Source organism: Ranitomeya variabilis, chromosome 2 (genome assembly GCF_051348905.1).
Source record: "Ranitomeya variabilis isolate aRanVar5 chromosome 2, aRanVar5.hap1, whole genome shotgun sequence".
Lineage (NCBI taxonomy): Eukaryota > Metazoa > Chordata > Amphibia > Anura > Dendrobatidae > Ranitomeya > Ranitomeya variabilis.
In genome coordinates this window covers 383,219,908-383,237,169 of record NC_135233.1, presented here as the reverse complement: position 1 = coordinate 383,237,169, position 17,262 = coordinate 383,219,908, and the positions used below count along the sequence as shown (strand labels likewise).

Here is a 17,262-nt window from a genome sequence, read left to right as displayed (position 1 = left end):
ATAATGCACTCCCCATAGTCCTCCACACAGTATAATGCACTCCCCACAGTCCTCCATATAGTATAATGCACTTTCCATAGTCTTCCATATAGTAAAATGCACTCCCCATAGTCCTCAATACAGAATGCACTCCTCATAGTCCTCCACAGTCCATATAGTAAAATGCACGCCTCACAGTTGTCCATATGGTATAGTGCACTTCCCATGGTTCTTCACATAGTATAATGCACTCTCCGTAGTCCTCCAGAAAAATGCACTCCTCATAGTCCATATAGTAGAATGCACTCCCCATAGTTGTACATATAGCATAATGAACTTCAAAGTTCTTTGTATAGTACAATGCACTCTCCGTAGTCCTCCATACAGAATAATGCACTACTCAGTCCTCCACAGTATAATGCACTACTCAGTCCTCCATATAGTCTAATACACTTCCCATAGTCCTCCATATAGTATAATTCACTCACCATAGTCCTCCATACAGAATGCACCCCATAGTCCTCATCATAGTCCTCCAAAATCCATACAGTATAATGCATTTCTTATAGTCCTCCATATTTCATACAGTATATTGCACTTCCCATAGTCTTCCATACAGTATAATGCACTCCCTATAGTCCTCCATACAGAATAATGCACTCCTCATAGTCCATATAGCATAATGCACTCCCTATAGTTGTCAATACAGTATAATGCATTCATCATAGTCCTCCATACAGTAAAATGCACTTCGCATAGTCCTTAATACAGAGTAATGCACTCTCCATAGTCCTCCATACAGTATAATGCATGCCCAATAGTCCTCCATAGTACATACAGTATAATGCACTACCCTTAGTCCTCGATACAGTATAATACACAACCCAAAGTTCTCTATATAGTATAATTCACTCCCCATAGTCCATACAGTATAATGCATTCCCCATAGTCCTAAATACAGTATAATGCACTTCCCATAGTGCTCCATACAGTATAATGCACTCCATATAGTCCATACAGTATAATGCACTCCACATAGTTCTCCATACGGTATAATGCACTCCCTATAGTCCATACAGTATAATGCACGCCGCATAGTCCTCCATCTAAAATAATTTACATCATATATATCCTTCAAAGTCTAATGCACTCCCCATAGTCCTCCATACAGAATAATGCACTTCTAATAATCCTCCATAGTCCATATAGTATATTGCACTTCCCATAGTCGTCCATAAAATATAATGCACTCATCATAGTCTTCCATACAGTATAATGCACTCCCCATAGTCTTTTCTACAGTATTATGGCCACCATAATGTACTCAATTGTTTTTTAAATACTCACCTCTCTTCATCGTACCCTCACTGCTCCAGTCTCTGCACCAAGCGTTCTGAAATGCCTATGCATCTCAGCACAGCTAATTAAGGATGAACTTGCAAGGGTTGAGACCCCTGATAATTTAGATAACGTATTCAACTATGGACCCAAATTGATCAGAGACTCAATGAACGAAGAAAGGAAAGACTGAGAGTATTTGGAAACACCCTTAACTACTCCTTTACTCAATCAGCCTTAAAACACCAACAGGAAATGGAAAGTGTTCCTGAACCCATGCAAATTGATATAATCCATTAACCTCTCTCTGCAGTAGAGAGGCGACATACAGAAAATGTATGCCTCTATTGTGGGGGCATTGGACATTTTGCAATCAACTGTCCTAATAAAAGGACTATAGCTTTCACAAATGCCAAAACTGAAAGCCATTTTGACCTTTTTGAATGGCCAGATCCAGTTATGCAGACCACCTCATCTATAATGCAGGATAAAGGCAAAAAGCAATTACTATCGTCTCATTTTGTTGTTCCCATACAGGTCATAAATTGAGAGGTAAAAAATGCAATGCTCTGCCATGTTAGATTCTGGAGCAGGAGGAAATTTTGTGGACTTACAATATACACTTGATAATAACATAGCATGTAGGACTAAATCCATGGCAATCAATATAGGAACTGTGGAAGGATCACCTTTATCTTCTGCACCTGTTACTCACGAGACAATTGAACTTAAAATCTGTATTGAACTGAATCATCATAAAGCTGTTTCCATCTTATTTCCTCTCCAAAATTTCCAGTTATTCTAGAAACTCCCTGGTTTTCAATCCATAATCCATCTATCAACTGGGCATCGAGGACCATTACCTTTCCCTCTCAGTACTGTAAGAACAATAGCTGTGCTAATATATCTGCTTACAAACAAATTCAAGTATCTGAGATTTCTCATCAGAATGATAACTAACACCTCAGTACCAGCAGTTCAGTGAAGTCTGCAGTAAAAAGAAAGCCGATCAACTGCCTCCTCATTGTTCTTACGACTGTCCCATTGAATCGCTTCCTGGAGCATCCATTCTATTAGGACGAATTTATTATCTTTCTGAAATGGAATTGAAAGTACTAAAGGATTACCGAGATGAAAAATTAGAGAAAGACTTCATTCAACCTTCTTCTTTGCCAGCTGGAGCACCCTTGATTTTTTTGGAAAAAAGAAGGACTCCAGCCATGTATTGGTTACAGGGAAGTAAATGATTACCATTAAAAATCACTATCCACTCCCCTTAATACCTGAGTTGCTGGAGAGACTGCATTCTGCCAAGATTTTTATCAAACTCGATCTAAGAGGGTCTATAATCAATTAGCCTTTAGAACTATATATGGACATTTTGAATATCTTGTTAAGCCTTTTGGCCTTAGCAATGCCCGTCACCTTTCAGCACTTCATTAACCTCTTACTGACATCGGTCGTAATAGTACGCCGATGTCAGTATCCCTCCCTTTGATGTGGGCTCCGGCGGTGAGCACACATCTTTCCGGGGACATGTCAGCTATTTTAAACAGCTGACATGTGCTCGCAATAGCCGCGGGTGGAATCGCGATCCACCCGCGGCTATTAACCAGTTAAATGCCACTGTCAAACTCTCACGGTGGCATTTAAATCGCGCTTCTGGTCATCGGGCAGGAAATACGCACACCGGTGACCCGCGTCACGTGATCATGGGTCACCGGTGTGTGTGGCGCTCCAGTGGTCGGCGCTCATAGCTAGTCAGTAAATCTACTACATAGAGGCAATCTGAACATTGCCTCTATGTAGCAGAGCTAATCGGGTTGTGGCAGCCTATTGAAGCATGCAAAATGTAATAAAAAAAGTTTTTAAAAATATTTAAAAAAATATAAACGTTAAAATCACTCCCCTTTCGCCCCATCCTAAATAAAATAAAAATAAAATCAAACCTACACATATTTGATATTGCCGTGTTCAGAATCGCCAGACCTATTAATAAAAAAAAATTGATTAACCTGATCGCTAAACAGCGTAGCGAGAAAAAAAGTAAAAACGCCAGAATTACTTTTTTTGGCCGCCATGACATTGCATTAAAATGCAATAACGGGCGATCAAAAGATTGTATCTGCACCAAAATGGTATCAATAAAAACGTCAGCTCGGCACGCAAAAAATAAGCCCTCACCCAACCCAAGATCACAAAAAATGGAGACGCTACGGGTATCGGAAAATGGTGCATTTTTTTTTACAAAGTTTGGAATTTTTTTTCACCACTTAGATAAAAAAGAACCTAGACATGTTTGGTGTCTATGAACTCATAATGACCTGGAGAATCATAATGGCAGGTCAGTTTTAGCATTTAGTGAGCCTAGTAAAAAAGCCAAACAAAAACAAGTGTGGGATTGCACCTTTTTTTGCAATTTCACCTCACTTGGAATTTTTTTCCCATTTTCTAGTACATGGCATGGTAAAACCAATGGTGACGTTCATAAGTACAACTCATCCCACAAAAAAAAAGCCCTAAGTTGGCCATATTGATGGAAAAATAAAAAAGTTATGGCTCTGGGAAGGAGGGGTTAATAATGTTTTTCAAGATTTCTTGGATTGATTTGTTGTTGTTTATCTCAATGACACACTGATATTTTCAGATACCTTGGAGGAGAATGGCAGGCATGACCAGTTAGTCGTGAAACATCTACAGGAGAATCACCCTTAGACCAAACTCAAAAAATGTGAATTTGAACAAACCAGGACTCAATTCCCGGGATATATCATCTCCCTAGAAGGTCTGAGCATGGATCCCAGTAAAATCAGAGCAGTAGTTGACTAGCCTACCACAATAAATCTAAAATACATCTAGTGTTTTATGGGATTTGCAAACTTCTACAGAAGATTAATTAAAAACTTTTCAAAAATTATTTTACCAATTACTTCACTCTCAAAGAAAACCAAAGTGTTTTCCTGGTCCTAAGAGGCATAGGTGACTTTTGACAAATTAAAGACTCTTAACTTCTGCTCCATTACTAGTCAATTCAAATACTGAACTTAATTATAGGAAGGATGTGAGAAAATGTTTCTTCCTGTATAACACGTGCACGGAACAAGACGCCACGATCGTCACCGCTAGGACTTATTCAACCTCCTCCAGTTCCATCCAGGCTTTGGGGATCGATCTCAGTATTTTTTTTTTGTGGACCTACCTCCCTCTAAAGAAATTTCCGTTATCCTTGTTGTGTTGGATCTGCTCATAAAGGGATTCTTACCGCTGAAGAAACCAAAGATTTAGTGGTCAAATAGGTATTTAGGCTGCATGGAATTCCTGACAATATAATTTCTGATAGAGATGTTCAGTTTACTCCAAAATCTTGGAAAAGCTTCTGTAGAGCTTTAGGAGTTAGTGCCAATTTGTCTACTGCCTTCCACCCACAATCCAATGGCCAGACTGAAAGAACTAGCCAAACTCTTTAACAATACCAGTGGTTTTATTTCTTACCTACAGGATGAAAGAATTGACTATTTACCTACAGCAGAATTTTCTTATAACTCCAAGCACAGTTATACATCCCAAAGCCCATTTTGGCTTGCATCCGGTATTTATTCCTAATCTTCCATTGAATACTTGGTTCCTGCTGTTACTGACAAACTTACAAAGTTGCGGAAAGCTAGGAAGAGCTAATTGAGATGTTACAATAAGCCCAAGATGACAAAGAAACAGCGGATAAATAACGCAAAGCCCCTCCTACCCTTCAGGTCGATGACAAAAATGTGAAAATGAATGTACCGTCTTCCAAATTGGGTCAAAAATTCATAGGACCTTTTCAAATTTTTGCACAACTTAACCCAGTTGCTTTTCATTTTAAACTTCCTAACAGCTTGAAAATAGATCATCTTCCATGTATCCTTGCTAAAACCATTCAGTGAAAACCCGTTTCTAGCTAGAACTCAGCCACCTCCTCAACCAGAAAAAGTCCATGATGAAGAGGAGTACATTTTGGAAAAAATTCTGGTCTCAAAAAGAATATTTGGTGCAATAAAGGGGTTACTGACCAGAAGATAAATCTTGGGAGCTGGAGGGCACCGTCTTTGCACCCAGGCTTACAAGAGTCTTTCACTAGGGCCTGCTTTTTCCAGAAGCCATCCTGGAATGGAGCACTGTCAGGATTCGATCCCAGCAGCTCTTCTGCACCAGACGGCAGCTTTTCTCTGAGCTATTCAGCTCGCTGAACAGTTCATTGATAAATCAGATACTAGTACCTGTGTTGATCCTGATGTCTCCAACCTGAGTTCCTGATGTCTCCACTCCAAGTTCCTGATTGGCTCAACCTGTGATCTCCTGATTGAGCACCCTATTTAAACCTGGCACTGCACTTCCTTCATTGCGAGATTATTGACCTCCCAGTCTTTAGTCTAGCTTATTCCCACCTGCTGCTTATCCTCAAGATCCTACTGCTGCTTCGTGTATTGACCTCTGGCTATATCCTGTCTATGATTCCTGCTTATCCCGCCAACTAAACTGCTGCTCTGTGTACTGACCTCTGGCTATATCCTGATGTTACCTGCCCTTAGTGGTTACAATATCACTTCTCCAGGTCAGGTCAGTCCTTAAAGGAACTCTGTCACCTGAATTTGGAGGGAACAATTTTCAGCCATAGGGGCGAGGTTTTCGGGTGTTTGATTCACCCTTTCCTTACCCGCTGGCTGCAATATTGGATTGAAGTTCATTCTCTGTCCTCCGTAGTACATGCCTGCACAAGGCAATCTTGCCTTACGCAGGCGTGTACTATGGAGGACAGAGAATGAACTTCAATCCAATATTGCAGCCAGCGGGTGAGGAAAGGGTGAATCAAACACCCGAAAACCCCGCCCCTATGGCTGAAAATTGTTCCCTCCAAATTCAGGTGACAGAGTCCCTTTAACACAAGGATTGGTATATACAGCTCTGGCAAAAATTAAGAGACCACTGCAAAATGTTCAGTTTGTCTGATTTTTCTCTTTATAGGTATGTTTTTGAGTAAAATGTAAATTGTTCTTTTATTCTATAAACTTCTGACATGTCTCCGAATTTCCAAGCAATAAATTTTGTATTTTTTCTCTGAAAAGGAGAAATGGTAAAAAAAACAAACATTGTTTTCAGACCTCAAATAATGCAAAGAAAACAAGTTCATAATCATTTAGAAACAGCAATACTAATGTTTTAACTCGGGAAGAGTTCAGAAATCAATAAATCACTATTTTGTGGAATGACCATGATTTTTAATCACGTTTCATGCGTCTTGGCATGCTTTCCACCAGTCTTTCAAACTGCTTCTGGTGCTAAAATTTAAGTTCTTCTTTGCTTGATGGCTTGTGACTATCCATCATCCTCTTGACTACATTCCAGAGGTTTTTAATGGGGTTCAGATCTGTAGATTGGGCTGCCCATGACAGGGTTTTGATGTGGTGGTCTCTTAATTTTTGCCAGAGCTGTACATCATATAGGATACATTGTGATTGTTGTATACATCACATAGGATACAGAGACTACTGTAAACATCACACAAGATACACAGATTACTGCAAACATCACAAATGATACACAAAGATTGGCATATACATCACATAGGATCTCCTGATACTCTGCTGTTTACATCACATAGGATTTAGTCTGCCGTATACATAACATAAAATAAACTGAGATTCTGATGACACATCACATAAAATACACTGTGACTTTGCTGTATAGATCATATAGGACACACAGACTCTGCTGTACAAAAACAGTAACATAGGATATACCAAGTCTCAGCTGTATATAAACCTTGCTTTATACATCACACAGGATGCACAGAGAATGCTGTGTACATCACTATAGCACCAAAGAAACCTGCAATCCCACAGTAATTACACCCAAGGAAAGGGGATGATTGAAAGCAAAAACTGAGATAAGAAACTTTTACTTTCATGGGCTAAAAAATAGTTTTTATTAAACAAATTCAAAATACAAAAATCTTCATACATAGAGTGGGTAGGGAAAGTATTCAGATCCCTTTAAATTTTTCACTCTTTGTTTCATTGCAGCCATTTGGTAAATTCAAAAAAGTTCATTTGTTCTCATTAATGTACACTCTGCACCCCATCTTAACGTAAAAAAAACAGAAATGTAAATTTTTGCAAATGTATTAAAAAAGAAAAACTGAACTATCACATGGTCATAAGTCTTCAGCCCCTTTGCTCAGTATTGAGTAGAAGCCCCTTTAGAGCTAGTACAGCCATGAGTCTTCTTGGGAATGATGCAACAAGTTGTTCACACCTGGATTTGGGGATCCTCTGCCATATTTCCTTGCAGATCTCTGGACGAAGCTGCTTTCCAAGCGAATTGCATGTCGGGTGTGGTGGGCACCTGGATAGCTACACTTTGTAATAAATAGGTAAGGTTTTATTTGATCTCTTCAAATTGTTATCACCTGGGTTTATTATCAGCACTGTCACTTTGGTCTGAATGATATGATATACTGCATTATCATTTTAGACCCTTATTGGATAGAAGGATATATTTCCTATGGAATTTAATTTGATAGTCTATAGTGTTTACAAGCACTTGCACTTTACAAATCTTTGGATGTTATGTGTTTATATGTATCATGTACTCCCCAGGATCTTTTGAATAAGATATATAAGATCAATTTATTGCCTTTATATCCAGGTGTTCCCACCTTTTTTCCTGTTCATGGTACTGTGGTTTGCTCTCCTGCTGTTGCTCAGGACTATATGTATGATGAATTTTGTATTTTAAATTTGTTTAATAAAAACTCTTGTTAAGCCCATAAAAGGAAAAGTTTTTGCTGTGTAGATCACATAGAATAGAGTCTATGCTGTATATACATCACATAAGATACATTCAGACTCTGTTGCATACATCCCATGGGATGCACTGGGACTGCTGTATATAGGGCCAGACTGGCCATTTGGCAATTATTGCAAATGTCGGGAGGGCCTGTCTGGTCGTGGGCTGCCATGTCTGCTACATTAGCGGAATTTGCATCCTCCAAACGCCCATACTGTTAACAGTTGTGATGGAGCACAAAGCTGCTGGCTCGGTTTCTTACTCCAGAAGGCTGCAGGTATCCCCTCTGCCTGCGACCTGCCAGAGGCCAGCACCAACAGGGCATGTTAGTGGTGCAATGGCATCACTGCATTACCCTGTCAGCCAGCATCCATTGCGAGTATCGATACAAAAGGAGTCAGACACTGCGGAGGATGAGTACAGGGTTTTTTTTTGTTTTTTTTTTGGGGGGGGGGGGGATGTTGTGAGGGACCATCACAATATATAGGGTGCTGTGAATTGCACCATCATAGCATATAAGGGGCTGTGGGGTGGACCACCATACTATATAGTGTACTGCTGGGGGGACCAACATATTATATGGTGGACTGTTGGGGTACCATCATAATACATAGGAGCTGTGAGGTGGACCATCATGCTATATTATAGCGGTGAGGTGTGCCATCATAATATATAGGGAACTGTGAGGTGTACCATCATACTACATGGGAGGGTGTTGGGGGGATTAGGAGGGGCCCATCATCTACTATATAATTGTCTAAGGGGTACTTCCGTCTGTCCGCAACTTCCGTAACGGTTATTCATTAGCTGATTGGTCTCGCCAGCTGCCTGTCATGGCTGCCACGACCAATCAGCGACGGGCACAGTCCAATTAGTCCCTCCCTACTCCCCTGCAGTCAGTGCCGGCCGGCCGCTCCATACTCCCCGCAGTCACGGCTCACACAGGGTTAATGCCAGCGGTAACAGACCGTGTTATGCCGCGGGTAACTCACTCCGTTACCGCCATTAACCCTGTGTGACCAAGTTTTTAGTATTGACGCTGCCTATGCAGCCTCAATAGTCAAAGGATCTAATGTTAAAAATAATAATAATTTTAAAAAATCATTATATACTCACCTTCCGCTGCCTTTCCCGCTCCTCGCCACCCTCCGGTAACCGCTCTGTGCAAGCGGCAGGTTCCAGTACCAATTGTCGTATGGCAGGACCTGCCATGACGTCACGGTCATGTGACCGCGACGTCATCACAGGTCCTGCGCGCCTGCGCGAGCAGGACCTGCCATGACGTCATGGTCATGTGACCGCAACGTCATCACAGGCCCTGCGCGAGCAGGACCTGTCATGACGTCACGGTCATGTGACCGCGACGTCATCACACCCTGGGACCGGAAGCTGCCGCCTGTACCGCGCACAGGCGACAGAACTACAAGTATGGTATGTTAGAACTACAAGGGGCCCTCGGATCGGAAGGTGAGTATGTTTATTTTTTATTTTTTAACCTGTGACATACGTGGCTGGGCAATCTACTACGTAGCTAGGCAATATACTATGTGGCTGGCCAATATACTACGTGGCTCTGTGCTGTATACTACGGCGCTGTGCAATATACTATGTCACTGGGCAATATACTACATGGCTCTGTGCTGTATACTATGTCACTGGGCAATATACTACATAGCTGGGCAATATACTACGTGGCTGGGCTATATACTACATGGCTGGGCTATATACTACATGGCTGGGCTATATACTACGTCGCTGGGCAATATACTACGTCACTGGGCCACGTCACTGGGCAATATACTACGTCACTGGGCAATATACTACATGGCTGGGCAATATACTACGTGGCTCTGTGCTGTATACTACGTCACTGGGCAATATACTACGTCACTGGGCAATATACTACGTGGCTGGGCAATATACTACGTGGCTGGGCAATATACTACGTGGGCTGTGCAATATACTACGTGGACATGCATATTCTAGAATACCCGATGCGTTAGAATCGGGCCACCATCTAGTACTATATAAGAAGCTACTAGAGGGATCATACTATATGGGGGGTTGTGAGGTGGACAAGCATACTATATAGGGGGCTGTGATGTGAAACAAGATACTAAATGAGGGGTCGTTAGGGGTACCATCATACTATATACGAGCTGAGAGGTGTACCATCATTATAGAGGACTGTTGGAGGGGGCATCATACTATATGGGAGCTGTGAGGTGGACCATCATATTATATAGGGGCTGAGGTGAAACATGATACTAAATGGGGGTTCGTTAGGGGTACCATCATACTATATACGAGCTGTGAGGTGTACCATCATACTATATAGGTGACTGTTGGAGGGAGCATCATACTATATGGGGGCTGTAGGGTGGACCATCATAGTATACGGGGGGCTATGATGTGGACCACCTAACTATATAGGGGACTGTGTGGGAGATCATCATACAGTATTGGGGCTTTGGGGGATCTTCATAGTGTATGGGGGATCTATTATATTGTGTAGGGTGGCTATCTTGCTCTTTGTGTGGCTGTGTTGGACACTATACTGTCTGGAAGTCTATGGGTTATGTTATACTATGTTGGGGTTGTGGTGACTATCATACTGTATGGGATGGTTATGGAGAACATCATACTGTATGGAGGCTGTGGGGTTCTCATACTATATATGGGGATTTGGCAGACATCACAATGTATATAGAGGCTTGTGGTGGACATCATACTGTGTGGCTCTGTGGTGCCTCTCATACTGTATATTGGGGATGTGGTGGATCATCATGCTTTGTAGGGGTGTAATACTCTATGGAGTGGTATCATAGTTAGTGAAACCACTTAGGGGCTTCATTAGCTGCAAAATAACTAAGTGCTGCAATACATTTCCGTCTCCATTTCTTAAAATGTTGGGAGATCTGCTCTTTGACTTTTTCTATGGGGCATTTGTTATTTCTTTGTACGCTCCTGCTTAGGATCATTATTACAATAAAGAGCAATTATTATAAGGAGGCACAATGGGGGGATCGTTCTTATAGGGAAGCAAGGAGTCATTATTATTCATTAGTCATTATTATTAATATAAGAAAGCACAGGGTCATTATTATAAGAGGTCACAGGAGCATTATTAAAGGAGGCACAGGGGAATTATTATAAGGTACCACAAGTTGTGGTTTGTGTAGATGTGGGTAGAATGTGAGGAGGGTCCTGGGAAATCAGTAATGTAAAGATGTCTGTGTGTTACATTTTGCAGGGACAAGTTATGAATGGAAGAAGAGGTCATGGAGGTCTGGAATGAATGCAAAGAAAAGGGAAAATGTATAACAATCAGCGAGGACGTCACTAATGAGAACGTGCACAGTACACACATACAGTATATGGTCTGCAGAGCACTGGTGTAGACCTGAGATTACCATTATATGGTCACTGTACGGCGGTAATATCAGTCTTAGGACAGTGGTTTTGGTTAAAGTAGTTGTCCAAGCCTAAAGTTACAGTCTGCAGGGACTCTAAGTGACTAAGGACTTCTTAGTCCTCACAGTGCTCGAACTCTGAGGATTCTCTGGCTTCTGCGCTGGGAGCTATGATCATGTGCAGTGGCGTAACTTATACAGCATGGGCACTAAAGCAAAAGCTCTAATGGGGCACTCAATTATTGCAAGTCTTTAATATAATTGTTCTTTTTATATAAGCCAAAGGGGCTTTTGGGTCCCCCTAGGCTCCAGGGCCTGGGTGCGATTGTATTATAGTTTGTATCTGGAATTACAATGGAAAGTGAAATTGGCTAATCGTTTTCTTAAGAGATGAGCCACCACTGGAGATGTCTGACAGCAGCTACTGTATTTTTCGAACTATAAGACGCACTTTTCACCCCTAAATTTCTTGGGGAAATGGGGGTGCGTCTTATAGTCTGAATGTAGCTTACCAGGGGAACGGTGGTGGCAGGAGTTGGCCGACACTGCAGGCGATGTTGTGGGTCCTGGGCTAGAAGGAGGGGGTGTTCGAGGGTGCATCGCTGCGGGGTGATGCTGTGAGTCCCAGGCTGGAAGGAGGAGTGTGTTCAGCGGTGGGGGGCTTCACTGTCATTTTTTAAACCTGGAGCCCCCGCAATTCCATGGTTTCAATGTAGTAGACTCCGGGAAACTTTTATGCCGAAGGTTGAGCATGCGTAAATTGAGATCTCCCCTCCGGCGGCCATTTTTTGGGGAAATTAGTCTGAATGCAGCTTACCAGGGGGGCGGTGGCAGCAGGAGTCGGGGCAATACTGTGGGGGATGCTGCAAGTCCCAGGCTGGAAGGAGGTGTGTTCCATTTTACCAGAGTCCACCGCACTGAAACCATGCAAGTGTGGGGGCTCCAGGCTTTCACAAAATGTCAGAACCCCCACACCGGCAAACACCCCCTTCTACCAGCCTGGGATGGGCATCGCAGCATCACCCTGAAGTGTCGCACCTCCTGTGACCCCGCTCCACCACCGCGCCGGTAAGCTGAATTTGGACTGTAAGACGGACCAACATTTGACACATTATTTTTTCCCCTATTTTTATCCTAAAACTTTCGGGCGGGTCTCATAGTCCGAAAAAGATATGGCAATTCTTATTCCCACTGAAAACACATGCAAGCTTGACCATAATGATTGTGGATATGTATGGGGATGGGTAGTAAGAAGTCAGGAGAATGAGTGTCTAGAGTATAAAGAACCTTTAGCAAATACATGTTAATTTACTTGAGTCAAAGGGTCTGAGGCTTTGAGTATAATTTAATATAGTTCTCTATTACGTGTCAAGCTCAATGGACCCTTTAAACATTATGGAGACTTTAATATACATGTTCGTGCTACTCCTCAGCGACAACAGATGCATCCGACAAGCTACAACTTCAGATAACCAATATGGGAATTGCCATTTTAGCCCATAGAGTTGGCAATGCACTTGACATGGAGAAGATGGCAGACATGACTCCGCATTTTTCTCCTGCTAACCCAGCAGTTGCCAGAGGGTCCCAATCTACGGTGAACCACTAAAGCAAAGTGCAAACATCTTTTGCACATAATTCTAATACCTGAGAACATTTGACTGTACAGAAATGAATAATAATTGTGTATAGTCCACATTGTTAATTTGTATAATTAGATTACAATTATATTTCACCTCCATATAAAGAGCCCTTAATGGGACTTTTCATTACAAACAAGCAGTCCAGAAGGAATTTCCTTTCTATAGAAAAAAATATAGAATTTAATTCCTGCATCAATTAAATATAAGTTGGTCACCTTCAAATAACTTTGCCGTCCTAGTCTGTAAATGCCATGGAGACCAAATGCCTTCCTTTCTACATGACATTCTCACATTTGTAAGGCTGCTTCCACACATCAGGTTTTTGCCGTCAGGCTGAATCCGGTGAATTTTGAAAAAAAAACGGATCTGTTGCAAATTGTGAAAAACTGATGCGAAGGATCCGTTTTTTCGCCGGATCTGACTAGCGAGATGGATCCTAAGTGTATGGTGAGAGAGAGAGAGAGGGAGACCAGAATGGAAAATGTTGCTACGGGGTATGCTTAATGTGGAAAAACGGAAACGGTGTCCGGATTCTGTCATTTCACGGATCCGTGCGCCATAGACTTCCATTATAGCAAATGCCGGACGACGCCGGTTCCGTCTCTGTCGGTTTTTTAGACTGACACAAAAAACGTTACTATGTCCGTTTTCTCTGGCCGCCGGAAAAACTATTTACGACGGATCCAGCGAAAAACGGATGCCGGATTCAGCCTGACGGCAAAAACCTAATGTGTGAAAGCAGCCTAAAGAAGCTGCTCAAAATATTCGATGCAAAAAAATATTTTTCATAAAAATCACAAGCTTTACAGACAGTTTGCAACTTTGCTGCTATTTAGAGCAAACCCCTTGGGAGGAATCTCTTGGACCAACTCTGGTGGGCACTAGTTCCCCTAGTCTACATTGCATTTTTGACAGCACTATTAGATGGGAAAAATACTTAATGGGACTAAATAATTATTTTGATCCTCAAAATATTTAAACAGCTGCCAAGTATGAGGATATTATAAGGTTATTCTGGCGCTCTTACAGTATATGGGTATGGCTGTAAAGTGCTTGTAAAACCTTTGCAGATTACCATATTTTTCGGATAAGAAGCACTATTTTTCCTCCAAATTTGGAAAGAAAATGGGGATGCGTACTATAATCCAAAGGGAACTTACTGGGGGTGGCAATGGTGGAGTGGGGTCACAGGAGGTAGGGTAGCTGCTTCAGGAGGCTGCCGGCAGCGACAACAGGAGTGGGACGATGCTGCGGTGCCTGTGCTCTCAGATGTCGGCTTTGGTCAGCGGAGTCCCCTTTTTCATTGGTTTCCCAGCGATGGGCTTTGGGAAAATGGCCGCAAGAATCAGACCATGTGCAGATTGAGAGCTTAAGAAACGAGATCTCGGGAGATGAGATCTCGTCTCCCAAGATCTCAATCTGAACATGCACCGACCATTTTCCCGAAGCCCACAGAAGGGAAACCAATGTGAAAATGTGGATTCCACTCACCAGCGCTGACTTCTGAGAGCACAGGAACCGAAGCATCGCCTCACTCCTGCCGCCGGTCTCCTGAAGCAGTGACCCTGCCTCCTGTGACCCTGTTCCACCACTGGTCTTCTGAAGCAGCGACCCTGCCTCCTGTGACCCTGCTCCACCACTGGTCTTCTGAAGCAGCAACCATGCTCTATTGCCACCACCCCCAGTAAGCTAGTATTAAAACGGACTATAAGACATCCAAGCTGTCAATCAACCAGACCCTTGCCCTCACTCCCCCCCTCAGCAAGCAGAATGCCTTGAAGCTGGCAATCCGTGCACTCCTGCTGAAGATAATGAGACAATCCCGTTAAGGGTATGTTTCCATGGTCAGTATTGGCAGCGCTTTGGAGGCAGCTCCGTCCAAAGCGTGGCCGGCTTTTGTATGCGCGGTGATTCCGCATGTGTTTATTGAGTCATGCGGAATCACCACATCCTATACATTGGACTGTGATATTTATTTTACGGAGACTGAGTGTCTCCTCAAGATAAATTGACATGCTGCGGTCTATAAAGACGCGCCGCATGTCCGTTTACGCAGGGAAGCCATGGGTGTCCCTGCACACATATTGGAGATGGGATTTAATAAAATCCCCTCCACTATGCTGTAACATCTGGCCGCTGCGGATTGGACGCTGCGGCTGTACGCAGCGTCCAATCTGCAGCGAATACTGACAGTGGAAACATACCCTCAGTGGTCTATGTTCACAATGTTTCCTAGTTTTAATTCAATGCCATAGGGTCCTGCCTTTGGTGCAGATTTCCTTATTAGATCTGTGTCAGATTCTACTTATACCCTTCATTGTTGGCCAAATAGCATGAAAATTACATTTTGGATTTGATACAGGAAAGATATAAGTCATTGTACTGTGTAAGCAAGTAGATAGAAAAATAAAAGCTTGCAATTTGTTACCATCTTTTCAGTTAGCCATTAAAAGGTATCAACCACTGAGGACTCTCAATTCTAAATATTTTGGATTTGAACATGTTCTGTGCATACTTTATATGCATATAGGTATCATTTACATTTTTAAACATGTTCAGAACTGTACTGTAGTGTCCACCAGTCCACATAGGGCACTATTTCTGCAAAAATGTCAGCATATTTGTAATTAAGTCAGATTATTAATTAATAGATAAGAATCCTCTTGTGTCCTGATCTGCCAACCAACCTCAAACAAGAAATTAGAACAAATCAGAATATTGCAACACAGCAGCATCCAGTCACTCACTGTGCAGGGGAACTGGAGTATGGCACCATTCAAGTGAACACAGTAAAGGAGCCACAGCACCAACTGGACACTAATTAGAGAACATCTTCTCCCTGGTGGTCTAGTAGCTAGTATTCAATCAGAAGAGGTGTATAACTCTGGAGTTTCATGATAATGGGTACAGTAAAAGGTTTAATTCTACAAACTGTGAATCAATTAGAGCACATACTCTCCCTGGTGGTCTAGTGGCTATGATTCGGTTATTAGAGATGTAAAAATGTATTAGAATGATGGGTACGATTAGATGTATATTTCTACCAAATGGCCAACAATTAGAGCATATGTACTCCCTGGTGATCTAGTGGTCAGAATTCAGTTACCAGAGGTGTAAAACAGAATAATAGGTACAGTGAGCTGTTTAGTTCTACCATTTGGTTACCAACTAGAGCACATTTTCGCCCTCTTGGTCTAGTAGCTTGGATTCATTTACAAGAAACATAAAACACTGGATGGTCAGAATAATGGATATGTTTAAATGTTCAGTTCTACCAACTGGACACTCATTAGAAAACATCTCCCTGGTGATCTAGTGGCTAGGATTGGGTCACAATAGGTTTATAACAAATGGGTACCATGACATGTTTAGTTCTACTGCCTGGCCACCAATTAGAGAACATCTTCTCCTTTGTGATCCTATTGCAAGGATTCGGTGATAAAAGGTGTAAAACAATAGAGTACAAGAATAATGAGTATCGTAAGAAGTTATTTCTACCAAATGAACACTAATTACAGAAAATCTTCTTCCTGATGGTCAATCAGCTAGGATTTGTTCCTAATAGGTTGAAAACACTGGAATGTCAGGACAATGCAGACGGTGAGATGTTTAATTCAACCAATAGGACATCAATTAGGGCACAACTTATATCTGGTGGCATAATGTCTAGGATTTGGTCAAAAAAAGGTGTAAAACACTGAAGTATCAAAATAATGAGTACGGTGAGATGTGTAGTTTTAGCGACTGGGCACCAATTAGAGAAAATCTTCTCCCTGGTGGTCTAGTGGCCAGGATTAGGTCATAAGAAGTGTAAAACATTGGAATATCAGGATAATGAGTTTGGTGAGATGTTTAGTTCTACCATGTGGGCACCAATTAGAGCATATCTTATGTGTGGTGGTCTAGTGGCTAGGGTGCAGTCAGAAGAGGTGTAAAACACGGAGTACCAGGATAATGGTGCCGTAAAATGTTTAGTCCTAGTGTCCTCTCACAAGTCACCCCTACTGTTCCGGTGCATATTGGTAAACATCTCTATATAATGGATACTTCATACACTTTATACACTT

General features: G+C 42.0%; 1 protein-coding gene across 34 annotated transcripts in view; it reads right to left on the bottom strand.

Annotated features, from left to right (window-relative positions):
• The window catches only part of SYNGAP1 (synaptic Ras GTPase activating protein 1), a 291,027-nt gene that overhangs the window by 72,309 nt on the left and 201,456 nt on the right, over nt 1-17,262 (bottom strand). The gene's annotated exons all lie outside the window — the stretch shown is intronic.